This window comes from Macrobrachium nipponense, chromosome 16 (genome assembly GCF_015104395.2).
Source record: "Macrobrachium nipponense isolate FS-2020 chromosome 16, ASM1510439v2, whole genome shotgun sequence".
Classification (NCBI taxonomy): domain Eukaryota; kingdom Metazoa; phylum Arthropoda; class Malacostraca; order Decapoda; family Palaemonidae; genus Macrobrachium; species Macrobrachium nipponense.
In genome coordinates, this window is record NC_087209.1 from 61,946,320 (window position 1) to 61,958,671 (window position 12,352).

The 12,352-nt window shown below is 32.7% G+C and overlaps 1 long non-coding RNA gene across 1 annotated transcript in view; it reads left to right on the plus strand.

Annotated features, from left to right (window-relative positions):
- LOC135195769 (uncharacterized) overlaps positions 1-12,352 on the plus strand; it is a 39,354-nt gene that overhangs the window by 20,461 nt on the left and 6,541 nt on the right. Inside the window, exon 2 of the long non-coding RNA XR_010310243.1 lies at positions 2,780-2,864. This is a non-coding gene — a long non-coding RNA (uncharacterized LOC135195769). The remainder of the gene's footprint in view (positions 1-2,779; positions 2,865-12,352) is intronic.

The following is a 12,352-nucleotide window of genomic DNA, read 5'->3' on the forward strand; positions in this document are numbered from 1 at the left end:
GCCTCTGCTTCTAAGTCACATGCTACAGTTATGTCTTTTGTACAGTTAAGCGTCTGTATGCCGTCTGCTTCATAAGTCTTATGTCACAGTTTAATCATCTGTAGGCTCTTGCTTCTAGTCACAGCTTATAGTTTGTCTTTTGTACAAGTTTAAGTCTTCAGTAGCCTCTGCTCAGAGTCATATGTACAGTTTAAGTCTCTGTTAGCCCTCTGCTTCTAAGTCCAACTGCCTACAGTTCCTGTCTTTTTTGTACCCAGTTAAGTCTTCAGTAGGCCAATCTGCTTCAGAGTCATATGGTACAGTTAAGTCTTTTATCTGTTAGCCTTGTTCTTAAGTCACTTGCCTCTGTTCATGCTTTTGGTACCCGGTTAAGTCTTCTGTACCTCGCTTCATAGTCATATGGTACAGTTTAAAGTATCTGTAGCCCTGCTTCTAAGTCACATGCTTATAGTTTGTCTTTTGTTACCCAAGTTAAGTTTCGTATTCCCTCGCTTCATAGTCAATGGTACCGTTTAAGTCATCTGTAGCCTCTGCTTCTAAGTCACATGCTATAGTTATGTCTTTTGTACCAAGTTAAGTCTTCTGTATCCTCTGCTTCAGAGTCATATGGTACAGTTAAGTCATCTGTAGCCTCTGCTTTAAGTCCATGCCTATTAGTTATGGCTTTGTACCCAGTTAAGCTTCAGTAGCCTTGCTTCAGAGTCATATGGACAGTTAAGTTCTGTAGCCTCTGCTTCAAGAGTTCATTATGGTACCCAGTTAAGTCTTCTGTGCCTCGCTTCAGGGGGGAGTCATATGGGTAAACAAGTTAATCTTTTTGTAGCCTCTGCTTCAAGAAGTCATTCTGGTAACCAGTTAAGTTCTTCTGAGGCCTCTGCTTCAGAGTCATAAGGTACAGTTAAGTCTTCGGCCTGCTTCAGAGTCATATGGTACAGTTAAGTCTTCTGTAGCCTCTGCTTCAGAGTCATATAGTACAGTTAAGTCTTCTGTAGCCTCTGCTTCAGAGTCATATGGTACAGTTAAGTCATCTGTAGCCTCTGCTTCAGAGTCATAAGGTACAGTTAAGTCTTCTGTAGCCTCTGCTTCAGAGTCATATGGTACAGTTAAGTCATCTGTAGCCTCTGCTTCTAAGTCACATGCTATAGTTATGTCTTTTGTACCCAGTTGTCTTCAGTAGCCCCTGCTTCAGAGTCATATGATACAGTTAAGTTTTCTGTAGCCTCTGCTTCAAAGTCATATGCTACAGTTATGTCTTTTGTACCCAGTTAAGTCTTCTGTAGCCTCTGCTTCAGAGTCATATGGTACAGTTAAGTCTTTTGTAGCCTTGGCTTCAAAGTCATATGCTACAGTTATGTCTTTCGTACCCAGTTAAGTGTTCTGTAGCCTCTGCTTCAGAGTCATATGGTACTGTTAAGTCTTCTGTAGCCTTGGCTTCAAAGTCATATGGTACAGTTAAGTCTTCTGTAGCATTTGTTTCAGAGTCCTATGGTACATCTAAGTCTTCTGTAGTCTCTGCTTCAGAGTCATTTGGTACAGTTAAGTGTTCTGTAGCCTCTTCTCCTAAGTCACATGCTACAGTAATGTCTGTACCCAGGTAGTCTTTTCTTAGTAGCCTCTTTCGCTTCAAAGCAAATCAATGTACAGTTAAGTCTTCTGTAGCCTCTGCTTCAAAGAGTAATATGGTACAGGTTAGGCATGCTACAGTTAAAAGTCTTTCTTTTGTAGCCTCGCTTCAAGAGTCATATGGTACAGTTAAGTCTTTTGTAGCCTCTGCTTCAAAGTCATATGCTACAGTTATGTCTTTTGTACCCAGTTAAGTCTTCAGTAGTCTCTGCTTCAGAGTCATATGGTACAGTTAAGTCTTCTGTAGCCTCTGCTTCAAAGTCATTTGGTACAGTTAAGTCTTCTGTAGTCTTTGCTTCAGAGTCTTATGGTACAGTTAAGTCTTCAGTAGCTTCTGCTTCAGTCATATGGTACAGTTAAGTCTTCTGTAGCCTCTGCTTCAAAGTCATATGCTACAGTTAAGTCTTCTGTAGCCAGTTAAGTCTTCTGTAGTCTCTACTTGAAAGTCATATGCTATAGGTAAGTCTTCTGTAGCCTCTGCTTTCATCTGGGATCTGGGATTAACATGCTCTTAGGATTCGAAAGTACGAACCGGCAATTCCTTTCCTCAGGTTCTCGTCAAGTTCGTTGGGGTGGGACATGATGTGGGATTTGTACTGCCAAGCCTTGCCCCTGGCGGATGTCGGGTCCTCGTTGTAGGAAGCCTGAAAAGGATGCGTTGTTGATATTGATGCAAAAATGAGAATTCCTGGAAAGCTTTATCCATTCCTGTGCATTTTCATTTATTGTATAGTTAAAAGATTCTTGGAAGAGTAAATGTGGGGATATAATATGCATGATATATTATATTACACACACACACACACACACACACACACACACACACACACACACACATATATATATATATATATATATATATATACTTATTTAAAATGATAATTGTCTTTCTCGATTACATGTCAAATTTATCTCTCCTTCAACTGTTCAAGGTAAATACAAAGAGATGAAACTCGATTTTAATAAAACTACAGAAAATTCTCACCAATTCATAATTTACCTGTGTTTTCACTTGTCTGTAAGATACTGGTCATTGACTGTAGTATTGGTGTATTTTTGGTAAATATCCCATCCAAATATACATAAATAATATCAACATTGAGAGAAATCTAATAGAATTATTCTAATTCATTTCCACATCTCTCTTTTCTCGCAGTGGTTGGGTTAGGAGGTGAGGTTGCAAGCCCTGCACACTTTTCCATCCTTCGAGATGACTGTTACACTGAACCACTGACCACCAGGTACGTAATCGACCCACTATAGGTATATTAATTCTTTTCAAATTGACCACATGTGCAGAATTCGACGGGGATAGGTTCTTACCGTAGTGATGTTAGCACAGGGTAAACCTTCATCCAGTATATTTATGTGGGCGGCCTCTGTGGGCGGCCTTTTGGGTCATAAATGTGGATTTTGAAATGTAGACTGTCACGGTGACGCGTAGAAATATGTGACGGTACGCGACGCGTTTTATAGAATAAATTATATATATTTATTTGTTTTTTAATTTTATTTACTTATTTGTTTATTTGATTATTTCTTTATTTATTTGTTTATTTTGGAATTCTTACCTCCAGAAAACTGTGGATGATGGAGTTTTTAGGAAAACTCCACGGTATCTCCCGCTGTGCCACTAATTCCTCTAGTGAGTCAAAAGGAATCTTGACCTGTATTGAGATAGAGAGAAAAAATTATGAATCACTTTAAAAATGAATGGTTGATCATTACGGAAATCAGTGGTCATTCGTAACAGAAATGAGTGGTTGATCATTATAGAAATCAGTGGTCAGTCATAATAGAAATGAGTGGTGGATCAGTATAGAAACGAATGATCAATCATTATAGAAATGAGTGGTCGACCATTATAGGAAAGAGAGTTCAATCATAATAGAAATGAGTGGTCAGTATTATAGAAATGAGCGGTCGACCATTATAGAAAAGGGTATTCAATCATTATAGAAATGAGTGTTGATTCAATATAGAAATGAGTGTTCAGTCATTTTAGAAATGAGTGTTCAGTCATTATAGAAGTGTGTTCATCATTATAGAAATGAGTGGTCGAGCATTATAGAAATGAAATGGACAGAGCGACGAGCTTCACGTGAAACTTCTCACCGAAAAGAGGAAGAAGAAGAAAGAAAGAAAGGAAGAAGAAAATGAGACTAGACGAACCTTAGGCACAATGAGCATTGCTTTCAGATTGCCCTTGTAAACGGAACCCAGAATGAACGTCGTCATGAACCACAGAGCGACGATAGATCTCAAGGTTCCGCTTCGACTCATTTTGATGACGAGACCTAAGAGAAACGAAAGGGAATCTTAAGATTATTCATAGAAGGGAAAGATCAATGTGTATATAGTACATATATGTGTATATCTGCTAAAGAAACTGAGTTCGTCTCCACACCGGTAAAGGAATATACCCACAAAATTACTGGGTATAACGTGCTTACTTATAGATATTTACATTTTATTTTACTCAACACTCGGGTACTTTCAGGCCCCATCTGTGGCCTGAAAGGACTCGAGTGTTGAGTAAAATGTAAATATAAGTAAACACGTTATTCACAGTAATTTTGTGTGGTTTCTTTTTCAATCTTCAGAAGAAAACAAAGAAATTTTTGTTTCGTTCAAAGGAATATACTTTGTGAAGCCAAGAGAAAAATAGTTTTCAAAACACGGTTAATATTTAAAAAAAGAAAAAAAAATTAAAAGTGCCTTCGTAAATACCTTAAAAATAGTAGTAATAAAAAAGTTGAAAACTATTTTGTAAATACTTTAGAACAACTTTTGTAAAATCATCAGGTTAATACCTTGGGAGCGCTTTTGACAAATGAATTTTTGAGTACTCTTGTAAATATTTATGAAAATTAAAATTTTCTTATTTGAGTCAAGATTTTCATTAAATTTAGACTGTCAAGCCAAGCATTAAGGCATTTCGACCATTCAGTAAATAGAGAAAGTTAAAGGAGTTGGACAGCAAGATTGATGGAAGGAGGCGTGAATGGTTGTAAAGTGAAAGGCTAAAAGGTGGGCCCAGCTAGGAGCTGAAGAGACACTGATTATTTTCCGAACTTATGAAAAATTACTTATGGAAAACACCACTCAACTTGAAGAGATAGGTAGAATGTACAATTTAGGCCGAAGGCCGAGCTATGGAACTTATGAGGTCATTCGTCGCTAAAAGGAAAACTGAGAGTAAGAGGTTTGAAAGGTGTAACCGGATTGGAAAATCTCGCAGTTGCACTGTGAAACAATTGTAAGAAGAGGGTGGATAGCTAGATGGAAGAAAGAATATGATTGGAGGTACAGTAAAAAGGATGAAAATAGTTGCAGCTAGGGGCCGAAGGTACGCTGCAAAGAACCTCAATGCCTACAGTGCACCATGTGAGGACCACTCACATTGGCCCACGAGAATCATAAAACTCCACAAGAACAGCGACGATGAACTATTCTTCTCGTGTGGTGGAGTGACGACTCGATCAGAGATTCCAGACGAGTTCTGCGTCGCACCCCGCCTAAAAATAGAGAAAACGTGTTAAACCTTCATGTGTTGGACCCTGCAGAGGGGTAGTGCTGCCAGTGCACCTCAAGTGGTTCGCAGTAGGCATTAAGGTTATTTGCTGCGTGCCTTTTGGCCCCTGGCTGCAACCCCTCTCTTTACTTTTTATTCTATCACCTTTCATATTCTCTTTCTTACATCTTCCTTTCCTCAACCTCTCCTAACAATTGATTCAAAGTGCAACTGCTTTGAAGTTTTCCTACTGTCAATTTCCGTTTCAGCGCTAAATGACCTCATAGTTTTGTTCAAATATTGACAATTATAAAGTATTGTTTAAAACAAGGCGAAATTGAATTTTAAAAAATCAAATGATTGATTACGTTTTCGACAACGAATTTCCTAATTAACTTTACATTTGAACTACGCTTGAAACTGATGAAAATATAACTGAACTCGTCAACATCACGGTAATTACTGCTAATTAAAATGCGTTCGTATTCTAAGCATAAAGAAAAAAACACATAAAAATAGCGGCTCTAGTGTAATGATCCCATTGTACACAGCTATCGTCTGTTTCAGTAATAAGGAACAGGTTACCAAAAATTAGCAACTACGTATAAATTGTCATTAATAATTAATAAAATATATAATTGGAGTCTTAAACATCACGGCATTTGCTACTAATAACAATGAATTTGTAGTTTAAGCATCGAATAACGGCGCTGATATTGTAATTAACCGAGCTTACTCTATTTACGGTGTTAAATCATGTAATTGTGGAATCCCACCCTGATATAATATCTCACCTGTCGGGTATAGTCTTCATAACGACAAGAGCCATCACAGTGACCAGAATCGTGCTGGCTAGGACACCTAACCAGACCTGAAATGAAATCAGAATCAAATTTTAAAAGGCTGTATTTGATATTTAAGGTTAATTCTCTTAATAGTTTTTCTGCAAAGCTTAAAGTTAATGCTCTCCAAATACTAAGAGTGCTGTTGGAAATAATTTAAACTCATTATCTGTGATGGAAGCCTTATCATTATTTTTCGTTAGTTAATGACAGAATACCTAACCTTAATCAGGGTGTTAACAGGTGAAAAATTCTAATACACACACATATATACATATATGTATGTATGTATGTGTGTTTACATGAATGTTTACATATAAGACATGCATATATATATATATATATATATATATATATATATATATATATATTGTGACGAAGTGCCAAGTATCTGGTTACTATGCTTACCATTCATCAATTGTTACCTCACAAAAACCAGACACCTGAACCCTCATCACAGGTACTAAACGACTGAATACTCTAAAGGCAACAGAGATCCCTTAACAATTTACCAGTATTGCAGAAAATCAGACTAAGTTCGTCAAAACAGGTGTGAGGTAATCTTGTAAGTAATTAAATTAATCAAAGGGCATCACTCCATCAACAACTTTAAAAGTCTAAGTATTTCCCTGATTTCAAAAGTCTAAGTACTTCTCTGGTTCTAAGTCACTTCAAGTAAATTGAAGGAAAACAGATCAATTACCACTCTATGTTTCTACCTAACATCAATATAATTATATACTGGTATAAAATAAAGAAAACACCTATAAAAATTTTAAATACAAAAATTTATTATTAAACTCAAAATTTATAAGTGAAATTCACAATATCAGGGAAAATTACTTTTACTTCAAAAAAAAGTAAAGTTTAATTCTTGAATCAAATTAAGTGAAATTAAATCAAAATTAATTTATCACAAAATTCAAGAAAATTAATTCAATCAAAATTCAAAAGTGTTAGGCAATAATTGAAAATTTGAAATTAATTCACAAGTGCTAAGCAATAATAAAACTTGAAAAGAATTCTAAGTAAATGCAAATTAATTCACAAGTGTTAAATTTAATTAAATGTGCAATGATTAAGCTATGAGAATAACTAAGTCAATTAAATTGTGAATGCAAATGAAAATACAGAACAATGTGGACAATATCAAAATTTGCAAAAAGTATTAATCAGAGAATATAAAATAAAAAGGCACACTTCAATAAGAAAATTAACAAATGCACAAAAATGAAACGAACACAAAACACAAAAATTTGCAATATGTAAAAACGTAAATAGTTTCTCTCAAACCACTGTAACCATCAGTTATTTAGTTTTTACCAAACCACTGTTCCGTTCAGTTATTAGTTGTTACCTAACCACTGTTCCTATCAGTTATTAGTTGTCACCTAACCACTGTTCCTATCAGTTATTAGTTGTTACCTAACCACTGTTCCTATCAGTTATTAGATGCAACTAATAAAAATATAACACACTTTACCTTTTTGGTATACCAATTTCTTTCTTTCTTGCTGCAGCTCGTTACTTTCACAAAACCAGGCTCCGTTCCAACAACAATGTTTGTTCAGATTCCACAAAAAATCACTAAACAACACTAAATAAACTAAGAAATATCAAATATGAAATTCTCAAGTTACGGGTGACCATTCAATAAGTACGAAATCGTTACGTTACTTTAACATCAAAAGTGCTATGTGATGGAGAGAGAGAGAGAGAGAGAGAGAGAGAGAGAGAGAGAGAGAGAGAGAGAGAGAGAGATGTGAACGGTTTGAGTCTTTAAGCCCGAATGAAAAACTTCTCCCTTACAGAAGCTGGACAGGAGATGACAAAACGTTTTGGGCAACAATTCTTCCAGAAGCTTCCAAATCTTACACAACTTTACATACAAAATGTGTAATTGCACGTGGCTTTGACAAAGACATACACGTATGAGACGATTCTGTTCAAAAAAGACACGTACTCGACTCGATCGACCGAAGCAGAAGCCCCTTATCACACATGATGACAGAATCCCAAAACACAATGACAGCTCGAGCTCGCTTATCAAACGTGTTGACAGATTTTGAAAAACAACTCTAGCTTTGAACGGACAAAGATATTCTCTCTCTTTCTACAATTTACGTTATATATTCTTTTACACTATGAAATGCGAAATCTGAACTCACATTTTAAAACATCCTAACTCTAAGCTATCTAGGAATCTGAAAAAATGTTGCCAAAATCTTATATACACAATATTTTATACAGTCAAAGAGGGGAAATATGCATTTTGAAAGTAGCTATATATATATATATATATATATATATATATATATATATATATATATATATATATATATATATATATATATATATATATATATATATATATATATATATATATATATATATATATATATATATATATATATATATATAGTTATATATATATATTGCTACTTTCAAAATGCATATTTCCCCTCTTTGACTGTATAAAATATTGTGTATATAAGATTTTGGCAACATTTTTTCAGATTCCTAGATAGCTTAGAGTTAGGATGTTTTAAAATGTGAGTTCAGATTTCGCATTTCATAGTGTAAAAGAATATATAACGTAAATTGTAGAAAGAGAGAGAATATCTTTATATATATATATATATATATATATATATATATATATATATATATATATATATATATATATAATATATATATATATATATATATATAATGTGCATGTGTAAGAGAGAGAGCGAGAGAGAGAGAGAGGAGGATAGCTCGTACAGGGTGAAGCATTACCTACCAGCAAAGTGAAAGGTTTTACGAAGCCCATCAAATCGGGTTCGAGACGAGGGCGCAGGTACAAGATGGTCTGATCAGTCATGAATATGGGGTTGCTGAATTCGGCTGCGTTGTACCTGTCGTAGGTCACTCCGATGGGGCCAATGGCTACCTCGGCTTCCTGATTAAAAATAAATTATATATATATATATATATATATATATATATATATATATATATATATATATATATTTATATATATATATATATATATTAACAGTGGTTTTAATTATATGAGTGACCTCTGATTTTGCAACGCCAGTTGGGTGAATCATCCAATTGAAAAGGATCCTTGTTCTTATATGCCTACACCATGTTCATGAATGATGAACCCCATTTCCGTAATACCTGTCGTAATTCAATATCTGATTGATCAGCTTATACATTCACGCCATTACAAAGGCTATTTTCTTCTACTACTACTACATACTACTATACTACTACTACTCTACTACTACTACTCTGTTACTTTCCATGTAGGAAGTGTAGGAAAGAAAATATTATCTCTGTTATACTGAAGCTGGGAGGAATTCTCCCATATTTGTGGCTGACGACGGTTGAAAAAATGAACGTGCCGTTCGGCAAACATATATATATATATACCTTTCTTTGTAGCATTCCCATCATTCCAGTCCACGTTCCGTTGGGTAGTTCCAAGCCCCAGTAGACGTTCATTTTAAGTTCATAGCTGAAGGGGCAAAAGAAAATTTTGTTTACGTTCGTAATTGAAGGCGAACATGGAACGTTTATTTGAAGTTCATAGCTAATAAAAACAATGATTTACGTTCGTGTGTGAAAAGAAAATTAAACGTTCGTAGTTGAATGAGAAAATGGAACGTTTACTTTTATGTTATGAGCTGATGTGTTCGAGAGAAGCTAGAACTTTGAGTTTAAGCTCAAAACAAATAAAAAACTAAGATCACGTTCTGATTGAAAAGAAAAATACGACGTTCTCTTTAGAATTCATAAATGACTAGAAAGCATAACTACTGCATGGATATTCAAAATGTACATAGGGCGTTTTTAAAATCAGTGTTTTTAATCTTAACTTTGAACTAAGTTAACTTATTTATTTTTCAGTAACGTTTCGTTGTGCTGAATAATTTTACCCTTTTTATGATACGACAAATGAATTGTACGCAAGATATTTTCAAAGATTAGTTTAATTGCAATTAGACTGTATGAAAATCCTCTTGGTATTTTATGCAATTGAAAAACAACAGCATCACCTCTCTAGATATATCTCTTTCCGTACGAAAAACAGAATACCTGTTTTTTTTATTTTAATCTTTTTCATTCTTAATTTTCATTGATTTCAGTGAAGATATCCGTGAATTTACTTTAGATTTTAAGAAGCAATCTCACCAAAATCCAAGTTTCTGTTGAATAACCTTGAAGAGCTCGAAGACGGGACCGGTGTAATTCGGGAAGGTGCCTTCCACGAACGGAGACCACTGGAAAAATAATATTATTTATATATATATATATATATATATATATATATATATATATTATGATATATATATATATATATATAAATATATAATATATTATAATATATATATGTATGTATATATATATATATATATATATATATATATATATATATATCTATATATATATATATATATATATATAATATATATATATATATATATATGTATGTATGTATGTATATTTATATATCCTTGTCAGTCGCTCATATACTATATCATCGTCAGTCGCTCGATTATCATATCCATATAAGTAGATCAGAAGATTGAATGCTTCATATATATCTGTATACTGTACTTACAAATCCAACGGCCACAGGAATGCACCCTTCTTTAGAAATGCCTTCCTCAGCAACCATAGCCATAATTATCCTTCTGGGTCCGCGGAGACTAGAAAAAAATTATTTAATTAAATTCAGTGACTGAAACAACAAGTGTCGACAGAAGATAATTTCAGAAATTTGTTATTGTTTATATTTTATATAAGAGTACTTCAACTTTCAACTTAATATTTTAAAAATGAAGGGAATGCAGTATTTCACACATGAATTCGTTCTAAGAAATATATATATGTGTATATATATATGTATATATATATATATATATATATATATATATATATATATATATATATATATATATATATATTATATATATATATATATATATATATATGTATATATGTTTATATTTAGATATACATGTATAAATATATATATATATATATATATATATATATAGAAAAAATGTGTTTTTTACAAAATATTCTTATCGCGCTTTGGTCGCGTGAATTCAAAGTGATGGAAATCGATCTGCAATACACACACACACACATACATACTAATATATATATACATATATATATATATATATATATATATATATATATATCTATATCTATATATACATATATATATTAGATCTATATGATATATATAATATACATATATATAGATATATATATATATATATATATTAATATATATATATATATATTATATATATATATATATTATAATATATTCTAATATATATATAGATATATTATATATATAGTATATATATATATATATATATACTATATATATATAATAGATATATAGATACCATATATATTAGATATATATATCTATATATATATAATATATATAGTATAACATATAAATATATGATATAGATATAAGATATAGACTATAAAATATAAATATAAATATAAATATAAAGTTAAAATTATAAACTATAAATATAGAAATCATAAAATATAAATATATCTATCTACTATATAGTATATATATATATATATATCAATATACTATCTATATATCTATCTATATATATATGTATGTATATGTCATATATATCTAGATATATATATATATATATAGATATATATATCATATATATATATAGATATATATATATATAGATAATATATATATATACATATATAGATATATATACATATATAGATATATAGATATATATATATATATATATATATATATATATATATATATATATATATATGTATGATATGTATATATATATAGAATCAAAACGGAAAATCAGTTAGCGATCCATGCAAGCAGCCTCAATGTGGCTGAATGTATAAGAAAAAATGTCTTGTGAATTGTGTTTTTATGTAGGGTTAGTAAAAAGGAGAGAGAGAGAGAGAGAGAGAGAGAGAGAGAGAGAGAAAGTAAGGTCTTTTGCTGTTTAATGGTTTGGTATCTTTGTTCTGAAAGTGAATTTCCTCTCTCTCTCTCTCTCTCTCTCTCTCTCTCTCTCTCTCTCTCTCTCTCATAGTTTTCATGGACTGAATCCAGCGCATATATTTCTCTCTTGGATCTAGCGCATCTCTATCTCACTCTCTCTCCCGTAGTTTTCATGGACTTAATCCAGCGCATCTCTCTCTCTCTCTCTCTCTCTCTCTCTCTCTCTCTGACTTACACAAGAATGAAGACGATCCGGAGATGTTTCAGCGTTGTAGCAGACACACACCTCACTTTGACCGCAGGTAAACGCTGAGTAAAGAGCGTCTCCTCTACCTTACCTCA